The sequence below is a fragment of the Cavia porcellus genome, unplaced genomic scaffold (genome assembly GCF_034190915.1).
Source record: "Cavia porcellus strain 051 isolate PalLab524CR breed Dunkin Hartley unplaced genomic scaffold, mCavPor4.1 scaffold_1, whole genome shotgun sequence".
Classification (NCBI taxonomy): domain Eukaryota; kingdom Metazoa; phylum Chordata; class Mammalia; order Rodentia; family Caviidae; genus Cavia; species Cavia porcellus.
This window is the reverse complement of record NW_026947484.1, coordinates 137,760,498-137,779,608: the sequence shown is the minus strand read 5'-3', so window position 1 is coordinate 137,779,608 and position 19,111 is coordinate 137,760,498. Positions and strand designations below refer to the sequence as shown.

General features: G+C 35.4%; 1 protein-coding gene and 1 pseudogene across 7 annotated transcripts in view; one reads left to right on the top strand and one right to left on the bottom strand.

The window, feature by feature from the left end:
* Positions 1 to 19,111, bottom strand: part of Man1a2 (mannosidase alpha class 1A member 2) — a 156,611-nt gene that overhangs the window by 70,589 nt on the left and 66,911 nt on the right. The gene's annotated exons all lie outside the window — the stretch shown is intronic.
* Positions 10,453 to 10,862, top strand: LOC100724154 (large ribosomal subunit protein eL32-like; annotated as a pseudogene).

The window sequence follows — 19,111 nt, the reverse complement described above, 5'->3', positions numbered from 1 at the left end:
AGGACCAGTGCCATGGTGGTATTTCTGCCAGCAGAGAGATCAAAAACAAAGGAAAATAAGAAAGACTGTTCAACTGGAGATGACAAAACTGTGTATCCAGAAAATCTGAAGAATCCTAGAAAAAGAAAAAAAAAAAAGACCAAAGGACTTACTTTACTTTACTACAATGCTAGGGCCTTCAGCATAATACCAAATGCAAGTACTGAGAATGGTCCTCTTTTATTTCTGATACTTAAGTAAAAAGCATTTTAATATTTCATGACTAGGACAGGATTTGTCATTGAGTTTTTGTAAGTGATCCTTTTCAGAATGGCCAGGAAAGAAAAACTTTTATGAGTTTGCTGAGAGATTATAACCACTAATGGGTACTTCAATTCACCAACTGATCGTACTGAATTTTTTACAAAAATAGTCTGATTTTTCTCCATCATTTGGTTAATTAACAGTGAATTTTACTTTTTTTGAAATGTTAAACCAATTCTCTTTACCTAGAATAAATACTACTAGCACTTGATACATTATCTTTTTCCATATTCTAACTACTATGCTTTCCTAAGTCTGTTCAGAATCTTTGCTAAAGTTATTTGTAAGGTATACTGGCCTTCAGTTTTCAGGCTATGACAGTAGTGCTATGCTAGCCTTGAAAGAATGTGAAAATTCCTTATTTCTCTGGTTATTTAGTGTGAGAAAGTCTGATTGTTCCTTATCTGATAGAATTAAGCAGTGAAACCATTTACCTTTGGTGTTAATTTTGTTAAGATATTTTTATTATGAATTCAAATAATGCAACATATTTATATTTTTTGCTTTATCCTGAGTCAGTTTTATTATTTTTCAGAGAATTTGTGCACTTTAATTATTTGAATAAACTGCTCATACTGTTCCATTATTATGGTTATTAAAATGGATATAGGCTTGACATTGGAAATACCATGTCTTCTTAATATCAGCAATCCTTTCCATCTTCTTTTTTGATCAACTTAGTTTAAAAGGTTTATCAATTTTGATAATTTCCCATAACCATTTTCAATTTCATGACTGCTTTCTTGATGTTATAAATTATAAATATGCTGTATTACTTTCAAATACTAGAGTTCTTCTAAATGTTTATTGATTCCTAATTTAGTTCCACTATGATCAAAGAACATACTATTATTTCTGTAACTGAAAATTATTCAATAGTCTAACATGTAGCTTACCTTAATAACTGTATTGTGTAAACTAATTCTGGAATTGCTGAAATACAGTGTGCTGCATAATTATCTATTCATAGTAAGGAGGTGACACTTTTACATTATTAGTGATTTCCCATCTACATTTTCTATCAATTTATTAAGGAGGAATGTTGAACAATCTAGGTGGAATTTCTTTTTAACGCAAGAATTTTAAAAAGAGTTTCTTTTTAATTTGGTCCAATTTTTGTTCATGCATTTCAAAGTTCTTTTATTTATTAGATGCTTGCATATAAAGGTCACTTGCTTTAAAGCTGTGACTGTGGTAGCTTTTAATGAATTAACGTTTTTACCATTATGAAATGTACCAAATACCTGGCAATATTATCTTAGTCTATTTTCATATTAGTGCACTCATTTCGTCTATGCCTAATATTTATGTATTTTGTAACTTTTTTCCATTTACTTCCAAAGTTAGCTTCTTAAGAACTTGTTTTTATGCTCATTTTGACTATTTCTGCCTTTGATTTAAACCAGCCCATTAAAATGTAATGATATTGGGGCTGGGGATTTAGCTCAGCGGCATAAGTGCCTGCCTTGCAAGCAGGCAGTCGTGAGTTTGATTCCTGGTACCGATAAAAAGGAAAAAAAAAAATTAATGGTATTACTGAAGGTTGGGCATGGTGATGGATATCTATACTCCTGGCTATTCAAGTGGCCAAAACAGGAAGGTCACTTGAGGCCAGGAGGTATAGGCCACCCTAGGCAACAGAGTGAGACCTAGTCTCCTAAAAAATAATGATAGTAATGATACTGTAACACTTTTTGTGGAGTTTTGTTGTATTACTATTTGTGGTACTGAGATCCATCCCAGAGCTTCAGGCTTACTAGGTACAGTCTCTACCAATGAATGGTGCTCCCAAATGGTTATTGAACCAAACATTTTCATATTATTTTTATTTCATATTTGCTACAGAGATTAAAAGCTGTATATTTCCATCATTTTGTTTGGCATTTGTTCTAGGGACTATAAAATATACATTATTAACTTTTCAGAATCCAGAGTAATATTGCACAATTTTCTATAAAATGCAAAACCTTACTATTATGTAGGTCCACGTCTTCCTTTTATCATTTACTGCAGTTTCTATGTAGTAACTCTATATATTATAATCTCAATATAAAATATGGCTTTGACTTGAAAATATATATGTATTTTTTAGGAAGTTAATTAACAATAATCTCTGTGGTTTCCACTGAGTATAGATCAATCATTCAAATGAAACTATAGTATTATGTCATTTCCTTGGATCCTTCCAAAACTTTGCACTTTTGGAGTTCAGCTTTTTGATCATGAAATGACTATGCTCAGTATATCTTACATTAAGAATTCACTTCCTTCCTGGCATTCTTGGGAGCCGGAGGCAGGAAGATCACAAATTTGAACATAGCCTGAGCAATTAGTGAGACCTTGTCTCGAATTTTAAAAGGGCTAGCCATCAGCTCAGTGTGAAAGTTCTGGGGCCAAAGAGGAAGGAAGGAAGAAGGCAAGGTGGTAGACAGACGGGGAGGGAAGGAAGAAAGAAAAAAGGGAAAGAGGAAGAGAAAGAGGCTGACCACTTCGTAAAATTCAAATTTGTCATCCAACATAGAAAAAATACGGCCATATTTCTTCAAACATTATTTCTCAATATTTGTTCTCTCCAGTAGGGACTCCAAGTTATATGTATATGAGACTTTTTAATACTGTCTCACAAGTTTCTAAAGCTCATTTCACTTTTAAAGATTTTAAAGATTTCATGTCCTTTTCTCATACCAAATAACTCCCACTGACCTCAAGTTTACTGACGCTCACTCCTTCCAATAACAATAATGAACAGTTTATTTTAGATACTGTATGTTTCATTTCTAGAATTTCCAATGTCACTCTTTTATCACAGACTTCATTTTTGCTAACATTTTCATCTATTCAGAAACATCGCAGAAACATTTTACTTTGTATCACTGCGTATAGTTGTAAAAGTTGCTGTAAAGTCTTTGTCAACTTTATTATCTGGATTACCTCAATAGGTTGCTACTACCACTTTCTTAAATGTATAGGCTACGTTTTCTCTCATGCTTTTATATATTCATTAATTCTGAATCATATCACTGTGATTAATGTGCTATAGACTACTGACTGTTGCATCTTCTGAATAATGCTTATCTTTTGTTTTATGAGTACTTGGCTAAACTCAAAATCCACCTGTCTCTCCTTAAGAAGGCACCAGTTGAAATAGCAGTTCAGTTCCTCTATTGATAACTGTAGTGCTTGTTTCGCACAGTGCAAGGGTTTGGCAGAGCTGTATGCAGCATTTGAGGCTTCTCTGTGGAGCATGCCTGTCCTAGATTTTATCCTGAGTTTCTTCTTCCTGTATTAGTTGTAAACTGTCTTCTGACCCATCAAATCAGTGATCATACCATAGTTATCAACTATTAATCAGTATTAGCATCTTTGTGACTTTAAACATAACATATACATGTGTGTGTATACACATGTCTCCATATACCTATGTATCTAGCCTCACACATTTTCGAAAATGTTAGAGAATATATTTCAAATATTTACTGTGTCAGTAAAGCTTAATAAAATGTTTGTCCAATTACCAGCACACAGTAAATGAAGAAGTCAAATATTCAACAATGTCTGAAACAAAATCAGTATTTCTAAAATTAAATTGAGAGTTAATGCAATAAGGACAATAATTTCTGACCCATAAGCCATGGAGTAGTAGTACTGTATCACTTCTTTTTTCTTCATCCCTAATTTAGAAGATTTTAGGTTTTAAAAGACTATTCAACTTGTCTTAGCAAATACCTCTGAATTTATTCAGGAACAATCTCACCTGTACAAAATAGAATACATGTGTATTTTGGTAAAGAGAGACATTACTACTGTTGTTTCTTTTATTTTGATATCTTAAACACATATTAAACCATGTAGGGGCTGGGGATTTAGCTCAGCGGCATAAGTGCCTGCCTTACAAGCAGGCAGTCGTGAGTTCGATCCCCGTTACAGATAAAAAGGAAAAAAGACCAAAAAAAAAAAAAAAAAAAAAAAAAAAAAAAAAAACCATGTAAAAATTTCATTTTATTTGGTAGATTTCAAGAGCTGTTACACATATAAATTATGTGAGGAAGGAATGTCACTTAATAACTATTTAGAAAATGAAAGAATCCTGTTAAAGTAATGGTCACAAAGCATCAAGTAAATATAATAATGCATCAAGATTGTGAATATTTAATAGTATTTTTAAGAAAATAAAATGATAACGTTTCATATTCATGTTATCAACAAATCAACAGGTGAGAGGAACACTTTATTAGAACAGTACATAATCCTCATCTGGTTCCCTCTACTGGAGAATCTAATGAATATACAATGTTCTTTAGTTTAATTACAAACTTCCTTAATACAAAAAAGAGATTTTGTTCTTTTATAAATTATAGTTAATTTCCTGATTCATATGTGATAAGGAAATATCATTCAGTATCGGGATAATTCAGAAAATTCCAATTATTGTGTATTTTTTATTTATTTTCAACATTTCTTAAAAGATTTATTGGATTATCAGAAAAAAGTATGGGTCATAGCTTTCAATATAAAATTATAGTGTAAAAAAAATCAATTGATCAGTAAAATTCTACTTTATGAAAAAGTGAAAAAAGAAAAGCATGTTCTCTTTCCTTTTTAGTAAAATGGAGTATATCTTAAGAAACCAATTTAATATCTTTTAAAATAAATGAAAAGATTCTCGCGGGCCGCCACCAGAGTGGGTGGGAACAGCCAGACCCAAGCCTTTCCCCATGAGTCAGAGACATTTGCCGACTTCTGCGTGAGAGAACAAAGGGCTTCCTCACCAGAAGGAAGCCCTCCTCGCAAATCAACGGCATGCATGGGCGACCACAGGAGTCAAGAGAGACAGACCCAAGCCTCTTCTAGTGCACAGTCTGGCAAACAAGAAGAGACAATCTTCACTTCCCCACCCTTGCAAGTGACCAGAGGATGAAGAAATACAGGCTGCAATGATAGCTACTGAGGTAAAATGCAATTTGATGCTTGGGATGTCCTGGTGTTTCACTGACCTTGAAGGTGTAGGGTTAGTGTGATTGTCTATTCAGGGAATGGTGGTACCCATTTTGGCATCTATTGGAGTTCTCCTTCTGAGGGTGGTAGCCACTGTTAATTCCCTATTGTCTTGTTTTGCAGTTCTGTAACATTTTCATTGTTTTGTTGGGTTAGGGTTTGTTCTGTTTTGTTTGATTTTGTTATATACGATGGCATGAGCAGCTATTTCAAAGATAGCAAGATATATTATGGCAGCCAATTTGGATTTACTAATGTCTTGTTTTGAAGTCCTTTACTGCATTACTTTGTTTTTGTCGGTTCTGTTCTGTTTTGTTTGATTTTCACTATGTCTGAGGGTATCTGCGGCTATTTTGGGGATAGCAGGAGGCATTATGGTAAGTATTATTGATTTTGTATTGTTTTGAAGTCTTGTGTCACTTACACTGGTTTGTTTTGATTGGTTTTATTGTTTTATTTTCCTTAGTTTTACCCTCTTTAAAATAAAAAATAAAAATAAAAACAATTTTTAAAAAAAGATTCTCTACCCTTACATTGAATATTTGCTACAGGCTAAAAGACCAAAGGAGGAAGGAAAGAAATACCTATTGAGCCAGACATTCACAATCTTTAATCCTCACACAACTCTGAAGTAGACTTTCTCACATTTTCACAGATAAAAAACACCTGTTACAGAAGCTACAGAGCTTATTGAATTTCACAGGGGTGATACCTCAAACTTCGTATGTTTCCCTCAACCTCAAATGTTTCTTCTTGCAGTCTTAGACTTAGGAAACTGAAAAAAATGAAAGTATTTATTTCCTCACGAATCTCTCCAACTTCCTCAAGTTTACTCTCACTCTCTCCCAGCATCGTGACACCATCTGCCTTGAGAGTCTCACCAGAAGTCAAGCAGACAGGGATACTTAATTTTGAAATTTCAGCTTTTCAAACTAGGAGCTAAACAATATTCTTTCTTTATAAAACATGTAGTTTCAGGTATTTGCTACAGTAACAGAAAGTGGGCTAATGCACCATGCAAGCAAAAAAAGGGAAACAAAATATTAAGTGTTGAGAGAAGGGGGAAAAAAAAAATCAACCTAGAAATCTGAACCTTTTGAAATTCACCCTTCAGAAATGAAAGACAAAGAAATACTTACTCAGATAAGCAAAAATCAAGGGAATTTGTTGCCAGAAGCCCTTCCTTGAAAAAATGCTAAGTTATTTAGAAGGAAAATTACATAGATCAGAAAGCTGGAACTACATAAAAGAAATGCATCGAGAAATAAGTAAATGAAGGTAAAATAGTTTTCTCAATACTTTTCTCAATGTACAAATAACAGTCCAAAACAATAGTAACAACAGTGTATTCAATTATTATGTACAAATGTGCTGTGAGACACATTCATATGTGTATATGAAAGTAAAGTAACAGGCATTTAAAAGGGGTTCATATTATTTTGTTATTTATAAGAAACTTGCATGAAATTTGAAGTGATATAGTTTGTTTAAAAATACACTTTTATGTGTAACTGTATATTGAAAACTTTTGGGTAACTACTAAAAACCAAAGATAAAAAAGAAGTACAATTCATGCTGAGAAAAAGAGAAAATTAAGTCATACAAGGTAATCAATTAGAAACACAGGAAGCTAGGCATGGTGGCACACACCTGTAATCTCAGCACTTGGGAATCTAAGGTAGAAGGATCACCCCGAGGGCAGCCTGGACTACACAGTGAGTTCAAAGTTAGCTGAGCTATACAGCCAAACCATGACTCAAAAAAAAAAAAAAAAAAAAAAAAAAACCACAGGAGGGAAAACCAAAAAAGGAACAAAAATAGGAATAAATGGCAAGGACACAAGATAGAACCAGTAACAAACATGGTAGATGTTCACCAGATACATAAGTAATCCCTTTGGATGCACATCAATGGTATAAATGCATCAACTAAAAGATGGAAATGGTCAGAGCAGATCAAAACTCAAGACCCAACTATATGCTGCCTACCAGAAATTCTCTTTTTAAATACACATACAAATTAAAAGTAAATAGATGGGAAAAGATACATCATGACAACACTGATCAAAGAAAAATATGAGTATATTAATGTTGGTCAGGATATGCTTCAGAGTAAAAAAAATTATCAAGGATAAAGAGGGGCATTTTTCTAATGATAAATCAATGCAACAAAAAATAGGGGCCTGGGATTTAGCTCAGCAGCATAAGCACCTCCCTGGCAAGCACTAGGTCATGAGTTTGATCCTCGGTACAAAAAAACAGAGAGAGAGAAAACAATCCTTAACATATATAACACCTAGAAAGTGTCAAAATGAGTGAAGCAAAAAATAACACAACTACAAGACAACCAGATGAACCAGTACTACACCTGGAGACTACGATAACCCTCTATAAGAAATGGAAAGATTCAGAAGCAGTAAGCAAACAGCTGAAATCATAGGACCAATATATAACCTTGTATAAAGAATATCTACAAATAACTTCATTCAGCATCAAAATAAACATTCTGCTCAACTTAACATGAAATATTCACCACGATAGACTACATTCTGAGGTATAAAACACCTCCACAAATTTTTAAGGACAAAATACACGATGTCTGCCTACAGGCCAAAATTAAACTACAAATCAACTTGGAAATCACAAAATATTGAAGATTAATCAATATATTTGTAATGATTAATACACTGTATCAACTGGAGACATTTAGAAGTTTAACTAGAACTCATCAGGGAGCCAGGGTGCTCACTTTGGAACATCCTCATCCTGAACTGTTACCTTTTGCTATGTCATTCTACCTGGGGGCCAGCTGATCAATAAACTGAAACCTCCACAAATGCAAGCTAAATAAACCCTTGCCTCTTTAATTTTGGGAGTCAGATATTTTGTGCTAGCAATGAGAAAAAAGTAAACAAGGCAACACTTCCAAAAAATACATAGGTCAGAGAAGAAATATTTAGAGTATTAAAAATACTTTGAACAGTGAAGACAGAAACATAAAAATTTAGAGGCAACAAAAGCAATGTTTAGTTTGAAATTTATAGTAGAAAATTATAAAGATCTCAAAATTAATAATCTAAGCTTCAACCTTATGAAACCAGAAAAAGAACAAATTAAACCCAAAGTAGACAGAAGGACAGAAATAATAAAAATCAGATACCATACCAGGCAGACCCTGTATGTGCAGGCACATACACACCTTTGGCGGACAGTGACTACCACAACAACAGGCCAGGCAGGCCCTAGGCACACAGGTGAATACACACCTTTCAAGGGCAGAGTAATCAGAGACCATGTTATGGATTAAGTACTTGTGGTCAATGTAACACCAGCTGGATTACATCAGCATGGTGCTGAGCATAGATGTCCCACCTGAGGAAAGTTGCCAGCATAAACAGAGATGTAGAAAAGGAGAAGTCACTGTGTTGAGGCATTGAGGCATTGTGGGTTTTCCTCTAAGTTGCTGTTTGAGCCGCTAGTTTTTGGAGAAGCTCTGGTCCTCACATCGAGGATTGCTTTTTGGATCCAGAAAGGAAGATGTGTGTCACTTAGTCTGCAGGATAAACTTGTCACACTGGCTTTCTGGTATATACTCAACTATGCTTGTTGGAGGAGGAGCTTGAGGCTTCCATGTTGCTGAGGATGGCTGTGGTGCTTTTTAGAACAACCCTGATCTTTGTTATGAGTGTGGCTTTTTGGCTCCAGCGTTGAACCCTCATCCCACCAGCAAGGCTCCTTCACCCCACTGACATGGACTTTCTGGCTTCCACCGCTAACCTTTGGGCCTTCCTGGCACGAATCCATAGAAGAGACTGGCGTGAGTCCTTCTTGTGGGCTCTGGACCTCCAGTTGGACTTGTGGGGGCACTGTCATGAGCTCTGAGTTTTCACCTGGACTCATGTGGGACATTGCTGTGGGATTTAGGCCCTTCACTAAATATTCTATGTCTGTGGTGTTGTGGATAGATTTTCTGCAGTTTCTTGTGTTAACTATGGGTGACCATCATAAAACAGTATTATAAACTCCATGTCCTGATCATAATTGTTCTGTACACAACCCCTTACTACAACAGACCAGCAGTGTGGAAGTTTTGAAGTGGCAGTAAGAAGCCAGCAGCTGGGCTCTGGGGAACACTATCACCACAAGACCAGTCCCAACCCTACATCCACAAGCCAAGATCAGTTCCACATCCAGCACAAATCCCCAGGGCAAACTTGGCTAGTGTACACAGCACCTTTCTGGGATCTGACTTGGATACTATCATAGAACTATGACTACCAAAGGTATTTTATTATTTTATTCTCCTTTGTTTCCAACTAGCTATCCCTTTCCTGTCTGATTGGATTTCGTACTGTTTTGTTTTAGATTTTGTGGTTATTTTCATTTTGGGTTTTTTTTTTCTTTCTTTTCTTTCTTTCTTTCTGGTCTCCTTTCTGTTTTCTTTCTTCTCTTTCTTCCTCCTTTTTTTCACTGCTTAGGCTTTTTTTTAATCTTTCTTTTTTGTTTTCTTCTACTGATCCTCTTTCACCCTTTCTTCAACTACTTCTTGAATTTCTACTTTCAAGTGAGTAAACATTGTTTCTTCCTGTTCTGATTACTCCTTTACTTTCTCTTTTTGGGGGATCTCCTTCTGAACGTGGTGGCCATTGTTAATTCCCCAGTATCTTGTTGTGAAATCCTGTATCATCCTCATTGTTTTGTTTGTTTGGGTTTTATTCTGTTTTATCTTGATTTTGTTGTATCCGATGGCATAGGTAGATGTTTTGAAGATGACAAGATATAGTATGGCAACCATTTTGGATTTACTATTATCTTGTTTTCAACCCCATGTTACATTCATTGTTTTGGTTCTATTGGTTCTATTCTTTTTCTATTTTGTTTTACTATGTCTGAAGGTATGGGAAGCTATTTTGAAGACAACAGGAGGCATTATGGTAACCATTGTTTATTTTCTATTATCTTGTTTCAAAATTCTGTGTCACGTACACTGTCTTGTTTTGATTGGTTTTGTTCTGTTTTATTTTGTTTGGTTTTATTTTCTCTAAAACAGTATTTTTTTTAAAAAAAATTCTGATATCTCTGACTCAGTAAGTCTCAATCATGAGCCATCTGTGCTTCTTCTGGCTCCTTGTGTACCCCCTTCTCCCCCAGCACCATGGCAGTCCTCAGACCCCTTGTGAAGCCCAACATCATCAAAAAGAGGACAAAGAAGTTCATCTGGCACCAGTCAGAACGATATGTCAAAACTAAGTACAACTGGCAGAAACCCAGAGACATCGACAACAGGGGTGAGAAAGCTTAAGGGGCCAGATCTTAATGCCCAACATAGGGTATGGAAGCAATAAAAAGACAAAGCACATGCTGCCATCAGCTTCTGGAAGGAAGTTCCTGGTGCACCATGTTAAGGTGCTGGAGTTGCTGCTGATGTGCAAAAAATCTTACTGTGCAGAGATTGCTCACCACGACTCCTCCAAGAACCACAAGACCATCATGGAAAGAGCAGATCAGGTAGCCACCCAAGTCACCAAACCCAATCCCAAGCTACGCAGCAAACAAAACAAGTAGATATCTCTTGTGCATGTTTATTTATGTTTAAATAAAACCACAAAAACTACAAAGAAAAAAAAAAGGGCCAAGTATTTAGCTCAGTGACCTAAGTGCCTGCTGGCAAGTGTGAGGTCGTAAGTTTGATCCCCAGGACCACACAAAAAAACACAAAAAACAAAAAACAAAAAAACCCTCAGAAATAACTTTCAAATTAGAAAGAGATGGCTATAACGAAGGATGTGGTTGGTGAATCTATAGTAGATGCAGACTTTAAAACAGAGGAGTTTAGAAAAGTGATGGAAATCACGAATGCCCAATATTAAGAAAAAACTGGAATCCATGAAATAGATTTAAAGGAGAATAAAAGTTCTACTGAAAGTACATGCAACAGAATCAATCAATGGAAGAACATAGTATCAGGTTTAAAAGCGAAGTTTGTGAATGAAAGACTTCTTTAAAATAGCAAGAGACCACATATATGCAAAAAATTCAATCCAACAGCTATTAAGATGATGCAAAAGAGAATGATATAAGATTTTTTTTTTAAAGATATTTTATTTATTTAGACTGGTAGGAAAAATACAAAATGCATTGGTCATTTAAAACATGTAGTCTCCCTTCTTAAAAATCTACATTCATTAATCTTTTCTTTTCTTTTTTTTTTTTTTTTTACCATAATTTATCTTGCTATCTTTTTTTTTTTATTTAAGGAGAAAAGAAAAAAAAACAGAGAAAGGGTACAAGTTATACAGATTTGCAGAAAAAAAATGAACAGTAGGAAATCACTAGTTAATGGATTACATATTGTCATCTTAGAAATAATTGTTCAAGTCACAAAATTACAGCTTGTAGAGTGGACATTCCATCAATGATACTGCAAACAGTTCTGTTCAATGATCCAATAAAACTCTGTGATATCATTTTTTATCTTATACACTTAAATATACATGCAGTTATATAGTTTAGAGCACTTTCTTTTCCTCTCATTTGTACAATGACTATTACACATTTTGGGTTTCATTGCTTCCACGGTTCTTATTACTTTTTTGGAAGAGAGTAAAACCAAATGTGACATAACAGAACAGAATCGGTCAAGTCAAAAGGGTGGACATAATAGATAATGTGAAAACATAATACAAGGTGATCAACAATGGTTACCATAATGCCTCCCGCTATCTCTAATAGAATTGCCTGTATCGTTAGTTATAATACAATTGAACAAAACAGTAAAGAATAAAACCGACAAAACCAAAACATTGGAGACATTGTAGGTCTTCAAAAGTAGATAAAAGTCAACGAGAATGGGCGTTATAATGAATCTCATTATCTTCACAGCTGATGCCTAAATTTTCGAACCTGATACTATCCAGCAAAACAGAATAGGGGAACATCAGTTTAAAACCAGATGGTGAGAGTAATACAGGGCTTTAAATCGAGGTAATGGAAAGTCAAAGTGGGTTACTATAATATATCCTGCTATTTTTTTCCTTTAATTAAAAGGATAAAAATAAAAAAGTAAATAATGGAGTGGAGATTGAGATAAAAGAGGGCATAACAACGAAACAGCACAGATCAAAACATAACCATTTAAGCAGAATAGTGTTTCACCACCAGATAATCCTGACCTAAAAGTAGTTACCATATTGTCTCTTTCCTTGAAATCCTTGAGTACAACTTCGTATACTGTAGCATTAAGTATATCAAAACAATGTAAAACCATTTAAGAGAATGACAGCATTACAGAGTATTTCAAATCGACTAACAGAAAATGAACAATGGTTTCTGTATAATCTCCTTGTTTTTAAAAGGTTTTTGCTTATACTATCGTACATAATAAAATCCAGTAAGATACAACCTATTTAGACCATTGGAGACAGAAGGACAAAAGCTAGATGAGACTTCAAAACAAGATGATACTAAATCAGTATTACCTATTAAGATGTAATTTTCTCCAAAAAAGCTGTTCCTATCATCCAATCTTCTCTGTCTCATTTCTGTTGAGCTCTTATTCTGTCAGTAGCTGTCAGTTTGTCTTCTTCACTTTGTTCTCTGCTCCATTCGTTGTGGCCTCCACTATTTCTGGATTCTTTGTATTTTTCTTTTTTTAGAATATCCTGCAATACTCTCTGTAGAGTTGAATTGGTGGTTGCAAATTCCCCCAGTTCCTCTTTATCCTGGAAGCACCTTGTTTTTCCATCAATTTCCAGGGATAGTTGTGCAGTATATCTCAATCTTGGCTGGAGATTATTATCTTTCAAAGCTTGAATTATTTCCCCCCACGCTCTTTGTGATTTGATGGTTTGTGCAGAGAAATCTGCTGTAATTCTGATGGGTGTTCCCTTGTAAGTGGTCTGTTTCTTGTCTCTGACAGCTTTTAATATTCTGTTCTTGTATTGAATTTCTGGAATTTTTATTATTATATGCCTGGGTGTTGCTCTGTTTGGGTTGTAGGTGGCTGGGGTCCTGTATGCCTCATACATCTGAGTATCTTTACCTTTTGCTAAATTAGGAAAATTCTCCTGGATTATTTCTGTGAGTAGCTTTTGTAGTTCACTTGTTTGTGTCCCTACTTCTTCTTTTATGTTCTTAATCCTTAAGTTATGGATCCTCTTATCATCTTCTTGTCTTTGTATTATTGCTGTTTGTTTCTTTGTTATTTTTAAGAAGTTTTTCATTTCATTCTCCCATATTACAAGTCTGCCCTCCAGTTCAGATAGTCTGTCCTTAGTTTCTTTCAAGCTGTTATGCCAGTCTTCGATAGACTTCTTAGTATCTTGGTAGTCCCTTTGAACCTGCTTCACGTATTCTATGCTTTCTCTGTTTTCTCCATCAAACAATTCTCCCCTTTTTTTCTGTTCTTCCATTCCACCACCTGTTTTTTCTTGGGTGGTACTTAGCATTTCTCTAACTATTCTGCCTACTTCTAGCTTCAGGTCATTGATAACTTCATTCCTGAATTGGTCTATGAGGCTCTCTATATGGCGCCTTATGTGTATTGGTGCGGTGTCTGCTATTGCCTGATTCTCAGAATTGGGGGCCGAGGAGCCTTTCTTGTTGCTGCCTCTTCCCATGCTGCCTCTTCTTCTCTGTTCCTTATATATGCAAGCTTATATAAGAGGCCCAGCTTCTCTCCCAGTCAGCCACAGCCTGATCGAATTGCGCCAGTTAGGTGTTCCCGCTCACTGCTGCGCACCAGGGAGTTACGGACCAGGCAGCCTACGCGTCTCCCCTCCCGGCCACCGTCAGGCTCTTGGATCTGGGTTGGGACAGCCTACGGGGTCCGCCGGCAGCGTCACGCAGGCCAGGCACTTTTCACCAATCCCGCCCGAGAGGGGAATGTGTGGCTGGAGTCGCCACCGCGCCCTGCTCCCGCAGGACTGCTCGGGCCCAGAAAGTCTGCTGGAGTCAAACTGTGGCTCAAACTGTGGCTGAGTGTCAGCCTCTCTCACTCACCTCGCCACAAGTCAGAACATGCCTCCCTGCCCGTCCTGTTTTCGACTCCGTTCGCAGACTCCCGCTCCCAGAGTTTCTGCGCGTCTCTCTCCTTGCCGAGCCGATGTAGAGGCAGCCAGCCACCGCGCGGCGGGAAACCCAAATCGCAGCTTCCAATGGCGCGGGGTCCAGCCTTGGCAGCGAGGCTTTTCTGTTCCTGTTTTAGCACCAGGACTGCATTCCAAGTTGGTTTCTCTCAGCCGAGTTAGTTCCTGAGTCAGCAGAGCATAACTCCACCAGCTTATGTCTCTTTAGTCCGCACCATACCTGGCTTCTGAGCCTAGTTTTTCAGAGAGCCTCCGGCAGTTGCTGTTATCTGTCCGCCATGTTCTCCCGGAAGTCTGATATAAGATTTTTCAGAATTAATGAAAAATCAGAAGATACCAATGAAGATATAAAAAGCCTGTTCATACAAGTAATAGCAGAAAACTTTCCAAGCACAAAAAAAGAATTTCAACATAGAAAAGTGCAGCACATAGAACTCCAATTAGCCATGATCAGGAAAAAAAAAAAAAAACAACAAAAAAATGCACCAAGGCATACAATAGGATTCCAGAAATTCAACACAAGAACACAATATTGAAAACTGTTAGAGAAAAGAAATGAATCGTCAACAAATGAAAGCCCATCAGAACAATAGCAGATTGTACAACACTAACTCTCAAGTCAAGGAGAACTTGGGTGAATTATTCCAAGTTCTAAAAGAAAACAACCTCCAGCCTAGATGTACCCTACAAAATTACCCTTCAAAGTTAATGGAGAAATAAGATACTTCCATAATAAAAAACAATAGAAGAAATCAATTACTACCAAACCAGCACTCCAGAAAGTTCTGAAGACTATCCTAGAAAAATAAAATGAAGATAACAATTTTATGTATCCTAACAGAATAAATCCACTATGCTAGACAATAAATTAAAAAGAGGGGAAAGAAAAGAAACCAACAACACAAAAAATAACACAAGAGTAAGTAAATTAATATAAAAGTAAGTATAGTCAGTTAATGTAAAAGATCCAAATTCACAAATCAAAAGAAACATATTAGCAGAATGGATGAAGAAACAATATCCAACAATATGCTGCATACATGGAACACATTTGACTTAAAAAGAAATTCACAAAGTCAAAATATGGAAAACAATACTCCGTTTGACAGAAACCCAGAACAAGCAGAGATAGCTACTCTCTACGCAGTCAAAGTATATTTCAAGCCAAGATTGATCGATCAGAAGAGACAAAGAAGGTCATAACATACTTATTAAGGGAACAACCTAAGAGGAACAGATAAAAATCTTAAATATAGGCATCATACAATACCCCACTGTTAAAAATAGATTGATTACACATACAAGAAAAAAAAAAGAAATATTAGACCTGAACCAAGCCTTTAAAGAAATGGACTTAGTATATATCTGCAAAGTATTCCACTCCACAACAGCAATATACATTTTTCTCAGCTGCACTAGCAACTTTCCAAAACAGAAAACGTACTAGCTAGTAGAACATGCTTAAGTAAATGCAAAGGAACTCAAATTCCCATGTGTAGTATCAAATCACAGTGCAATGAAATTGGCAATCAATGGCAAAAGAAACAACAAAAGCTACATAAACACATGGAAATTAAATGATGCCTTCCTAAACAACCAAAGAGTTACAGATGATATTAAAGAAGAAATTGGAAACTGCCTAGAATTAACCAATAATGCCAATACAATACACTGAAACTTATAGGATGAAATCAAAGAACTCTAAGGGAAATTTATAGTGTAAAATTTTCACATCAGAAAAAAAGAACAAGCTCAAATAACCTAATGTTAAACCTCAAGCTTCTAGAAAAAAAGCAAGTTAAACCCTCAGAGCACACAATGGGGGAAATTATGAAGATTAGAGCAGAAATTAACGCAACTGAGACTAAGCAAATCATATTTTAAAAGATCAAAGAATTAAATAATTGGTTCTTACAAAGATTAAATGTAATAACAAACCTTTAGCCATCCTTATAAAAAAAGATTCAAATTCATCCAATTATGAATGAAAACAGTAAAACCCCAACAGACCATGCAGAAATCATCAATATTTACTTTGAGAACCAGTACCTTAATAAGATAGAAAATGCAAAAAGGATTGGACAGATTCATGGATATATATGAATTACCAAAGCTGAATAAGGAAGTTATAAAACGTCCAAATGAGCAAATATCAGTCAATTAAAGTGAGAAAGTTAAAAAAAATACTACCAATAAAGAAAAGTTCAGGTACTGACAAGTCACTGCTGAATTCTACAAGAAGTTTAGTGAAGTTTTAACGTCACTACTCCTCAAACTTTTAATGAAATTGAAAGATAAGCAACACTCACAAACTTGTTTCTGGAAGCAAGCATTGTCTTGATACCAAAACCACAAAAAAATAACCAAAAAAAGAGAATTGCAGGTCAAATTCCTTAATGAACACAGATCTTCAATGAGAAAATTTCAATGAGTTACTGCCAAACAGAATGCTGCAAATCACTAAGATTATATAAATCTCTGAAAAATGAGACATCTTTTTTCTGTTCTTATTAGTAACCAGTATATTTACTTTTGTAATGTAAGGTATCAGTTCAAATTTTTGGCTCAAATGGTCATAGCCAAGTAGGATTTATCCTAGGAATGCAAGGATGGTTCAACATACAAGGATCAATAAATGTAACATAACCATACCAAGGACAAAAACCACACAATCATCTTAAAAAATGCCAAGACAGTATTTGACAAAGTCCAACAGCCATCCATGATTAAAAAAAAAAAAAACACAGCAAAAGGGAAGAGAAAGTATTTACCTCATTCTGACACAAGCCATCTGTGACAAACCAACAGCCAATATCATACTAAATGGGCAAAAACTGAAAGCTTTCACTCTAAAATCAGGATCAAGACAAGGATGCCCACTATCACCACTTCTATTCAATACAGTTCTGGAAGCATTAGCCAGAGCAATTAGATAAGAGAAAGAAATAAAAGGAATATGGATAGGCAAGAAAGAAATTAAATTATCATTATTGGCAGACAACATGCTACTCTACACAGAAGTTGCCAAAAGTCCACCAAAAGACTCCTAGATTTAAAAACCAGATTCAGTAGCATAGCAAGATACAAAGTCAATAGCATTCCTGTAAACAAATAACAAACTCACTGAGAGAAATTAAAGAAAAAATATCTTTCAAAATAGCATAAAGAGCCAGATATGGTGGTTCATGCCTGTAGTCCTAGTACTCTGGAAGTAGAGACAAGAGGGTGACCATGAGTTCAAGGCCAGCATGGGTTACACAGCGAGTCAAGGTCAGCATGAACTATGTAATGAGACCCTGTCTCAAAAAAAAAAAAAAAAAAAAAACTTAGGAAACAATCTAACAGAAGAAGTAAAAGTACTGTACACTGAAAATTACAGTACTGTGAAAAAGGAGATCCAACAGGACATCAGAAAATGGAAAGATACTTTGTTCTTTGATAAAAAGAAGCAAAAGAGTGACAATGGCCATACTTCCAAAACTGCTAACCAGATTTAAAGCAATCCCAATCAAAACACCATTAGCATACTGCACATATGAACTAGAAAAAATACTCCAAAAATCTGTTTGAAACCAGGAGACACTAAGAATAACAAAAACAATTCTGGGCAAAAAAGGCAAGGCAGGAGAAACCACGATCTCTAACTTGAAATTATACTACAAGCCAATGTGATTTTTTAAAAATAAATAAATAAAATTGGAATTTTTTCTAAAAAACCAGGATGGTACTTGCGGACCCAAAGATCAATGGAACAGATTAGAAGATGCAGAAACAATTCTAAACATATTCAGCCACCTTACCTTTGACCAACGGTCCAGCTATTCCTCAGACAAAGGACAAAGTTCTAGAATATATAGAGGACTCAAAAATTCAAACCATCCTGACAGTTTGAAGACCCAATCCAAAATTGGGCATCTGTAATGAACAGATACTTTTCACATGAAAAAGTATGCATAACAAATAAATACATGAAAAAAATTTCAACATCTCAGGTAATTAGAGAAATGTAAATTAAAACAACACATTCTATTTCACTTCAGGATGCATGGCTATCATAAAGAAATCACTAATAATGAGTGCTGGCAAGGCTGTGGGGATAAAGGAATCCTTCTCCACTCTCAGTGGAACTGTAATTTGGTATAGCCTCTATGAAAATTAGCACAGTTTCATTAAAAGACTAAAACTATAGGTTCCCTCTGACCTAGCAATTACCCTTCTTGATATTTTCCCAAGAGTTCAAAGCATTATACCACAGTAATGTATGCACATGCATATTTATAGCAGTACAAGTATTAATAGTCAAATCTTGGAAACAACCTAATCTCCATCAATGGATAAACAGGTTTTTTTTTTTTTTTTAATTTAAGAGGAAAAAGAGAAAAACACAAAACAAACCAAAGCGGCGTAAGGGTACACGCAATACAGAACTACAAAACAAAACAAAACAAAACAAAACAAAAAACCATAACAGTAAGAAATTACCTGCTAGTAGATTACACACTATTTTCTTGAAAATAGTTCCTCAAATCACAGTATCAAAGAACACAAGGTGGACATTCAAACAGGGAGACTGCAAACAGCTGTGTTCAATGTTCCAAAAACATTGATAAAGTCAGCTATTTAACACCCCCAAACACACTTGCTGTTATATCCATTAGAGCTCTTTTTCTTTTTTTTGTTTTTCCCTCTCTTTTTTACAACAAAATTTACACATCTTGGATTTTATTA